We start from the raw sequence: 3692 nt of genomic DNA on the forward strand, positions 1-3692 counted from the left end.
TTTGAGTTTTCTGTCTCCTTCTCTTTGTTAACATGGCTAAGGGTTTGTCAATTTTATTTATTTATTCAAAGAACCAATTTTTTGTTTTGTTAATTTTTTCAATTGTTTCTTTTTGTTTCAATTTCATTGATTTCAGCTATGATTTTAATTATTTCCTGTCTTCTACTGCTTTTGGTGTTGATTTGTTCCTCTTTTTCTAGGGCTTTGAGATGAAAATGTTAAGTCATTTATTTGTTGACTTTTTCTTCTTTTAAGGAATGAACTCCTTGCAATGAACTTTCCTCTTAGCACTGCCTTTATACTATCCCAGAGATTTCGATACATTGTGTCTGTGTTCTCATTCACTCTAAGAATTTTTTAATCTCCTCCTTGATGTCTTTTGCAACTTATTGTTCACTCAGTAGCATATTATTTAGTCTCCAAGTGTTGGAGTAGCTTTTATTTTATCATTGATTTATAATTTCATTTCATTATGATCTGATAGAATGCAGGGTAGTATCTCTACTTTTTTTATATTTGCTAAGATTGCTTTGTGGCCTAATATATGGTCTATTTTAGAGAAGGATCCATGTGCTTCTGAGAAGACAGTGTATTCACTTGTTGATGGATGGAATATTCTATATATGTCTGTTAAGTCTAAATTATTGATTGTTTTGTTGAGTTCTATAGTTTGTTTAGTTTTTGTTTGGAAGATCTATCCAGTGGTGAGAGAGGTATGTTAAAGTATTATCGTGTTATGGTCTATTTGATTCTTGAATTTGAGAAGGGTTTGTTTGATATACATAGATGCCTCATTGTTTGGAGCACAGATATTCATGATTGTTATGTCTTGTTGATGTATAGTTCCCTTAAGAAGTGTGAAATGACCTCCTTTATCCCTTTTCATTAACTTTGGTTTGAAGTCCACTTTATCTGATACGAAGATGGAAATCCCTGCTTGTTTATGCAGACCATGTGAATGGTACATTTTTCCCTATCTTTTTATTTTTTATTTTATTATTTTTAAAAAATATGTATTTATTTATTTTTAGTTGTAGTTGGACACAATTCCTTTATTTTATTTATTCATTTTTATGTGGTGCTGAGGATTGAACGCAGGGCTTTGCACATGCTAGGCAAGCACTCTACCGCTGAGCCACAACCTCAGCCCGCTATCCTTTTATCTTCAGTCTGTGGATGTCTTTTCCTGTGAGATGAGTCTCTTGAAACCAGCATATTATTGGGTCTTTTTTTTTTTTTTAATCCAACCTTCTAGTCTATGTCTTTTTTTTTTTCATATTTCTGTTTGTATATAAAATATGTTGGTCTTTTTTTTTTAAAAAAAAAACATTCTTAGTTGTTGATGGACCTTTATCTTATTTGCTTATTTATATGTGGTGCTATGAATCGAACCCATTGCCTCACACATATGAGGCAAGTGCTCTACCACTGAGCTACAACTCCAGTCCCTTGTCTATGTCTTTTAACTGATGACTTTAGGCCATTGACATTTGAATTTATTATTGAGACACAGTTTGTATTCTTGGTCATTTTGGTTTATTTTTTGTTTTTACCTTGACTTGATTTCTCCTTTGATTGGCCTTTCCTATAGTGTAGTTTCTCCCTTTGCAGATTTTGATTGTTGTTTTCATGGAATGTTTTGCTTTGAAATAGGGGCTGTGGTTATAGCTCAGTGATAGAGAGCTTGCCTCGCACATGTGACGCACTGGATTTGAACCTCAGCACCACATAAAAATGAATAAATCAAGTAAATAAAGATATTGTGTCCATCTTTTAAAAAATATTAAAAAAACATTTGAAATAGAATGTAGCAATAATAAAATACATGGATCTTCACCATAATTTGATGAGTTTTGACAATTGGACATACCTGTGAAACCACCATGCCTGGCAAGGTATACCATGGCAGTGGTAGGGTGCTTCCCTAGCATGCATGAGTTCAATTCCCAGCACCGTGCAAAACAGAAACAACCTCCCCCCACCAAAAAAGGCCTAGAAGATTCCATCAGCTTCATTTCATCCCCTATCTACCCACCTCTTCTGGAGGTGGCCACTTTATGACTTCTTTTTTTTTTTTTTTTTTTTTTTTGGTACTAGGGATTGAACTCAGGGGCACACAACCATTGAGGCCTCCCCAGCTCTATTTTGTATTTTATTTAGAGACAGGATCTCACTGAGTTGCTTAGTGCCTCACTTTTCCTGAGGCTGGCTTTGAACTCGAGATCCTCCTGTCTCAGCCTCCCAAGCCACTGGAATTACAGGCATGCGTAACCACACCTGGCTTCTACCACGCGACCTGCGCAGTGGTTTCATTAATGAGGTTCTAGGCATAAAGTTAGTTAGAAGAGATCGAAATAAAACACACAGACAGTACCTTATTTATATTGCTAGGTCCGAGACGGCTCACCTCTCTGGTTCCCACCTCTAGCCGCCCAGCGGGGCAGCGAGGATTACTCTGGGCTAGCAGGAGAGAGAGAGAGTGAACACGCCGGGGAGTAGCCTTTTATTTGGGGAACAAGAGATTCAGGGGAGAATTCCATCCAATGAAGGTTGGGGGGGGGCTGCACTCCAAGGTCAGGGTCAGTGATTGGGTCCCCGGGGTCAGTGGTCAGGCACACCCCCACACGGATGGGCTCTCTCATCAAGAAAGGGTCGGGAAAGCTTCGACAGAGCCAAAGCGCCTCAGGCCCTTAACGGGAGTCACCCAATCACGTGTCAGAATGGCTCCCCACACTGGCTCACTTTATGACTTTTATCACCATGAATTAGTTTCATCTATTTGTGAATTTCATGCAATATAGTCACATGGATAATTTCACTTAACATAATCTTTTAAAGATTTTTCTGCAATGTGTGTATCCATAGTTTGTTCTTTTTAATTGCTGAGTGTAACTGTTATGTGACTATATGGCAATTTATTTATTCATTCTCCTATTTGTTGGAGGATATATATATATATATATATATATATATATATATATATATATGCTCTTCTGGGAACTCCTGGGTGGAATTCCCCAGTTAGAGAGAACCCAGATCTTGCTGGCCCCTGTCTCGGCTCAACCTTAGGATCAAACAGCCTCCCAAAGATGGGAGTAGCCTGCCAAGCGCCAAATAACTTGTGTACCGCAAGACCTCTGCCACACAGAGAAGCAAGACTCCTCACACACTGAAACCTTACACCTACCCATCCCCTTTGATTTGTACCACTATAAATAAAGCAGGTGCAGGCTTCTTCTTTGTTGGAAGCCAGACCCTTCTGGTGGGCTCAAGTGGTCATGCTCCTGCTTTGAAAATATATAATTCTTGCCTTTTTGTCTTTCTTTCTTTCTTTTTTTTTTAAATTTTGGTACTGGGGATTGAAGTCAAGGGCACTCAACCATTGAGCCACATCCCCAGCCCTATTTAGAGACAGGGTTTCACTGAGTTGCTTAGTGCCTTGTCTTTGCTAAGGATGGCTTTGAACTTGTGATCCTCCTGCCTCAGCCTCCCAAGCCAATGGGGTTACAGACATGCACCACCATGCCCAGCTTGTCTTTCTTTCTTTTCTTTTCTTTCTTTTTTAAAATATATTTTTAGTTGTTCATGGACCTTTATTTTATTTGCTTATTTATATGTGGGCGAGGAATCAAATGCAGTGCTTCACACGTACAAGGCAAGTGCTTTACTGCTGAACTAAACCTCCAGCCCCT

Source organism: Spermophilus citellus (genome assembly GCF_964194105.1).
Source record: "Spermophilus citellus genome assembly, chromosome: 10".
NCBI lineage: Eukaryota > Metazoa > Chordata > Mammalia > Rodentia > Sciuridae > Spermophilus > Spermophilus citellus.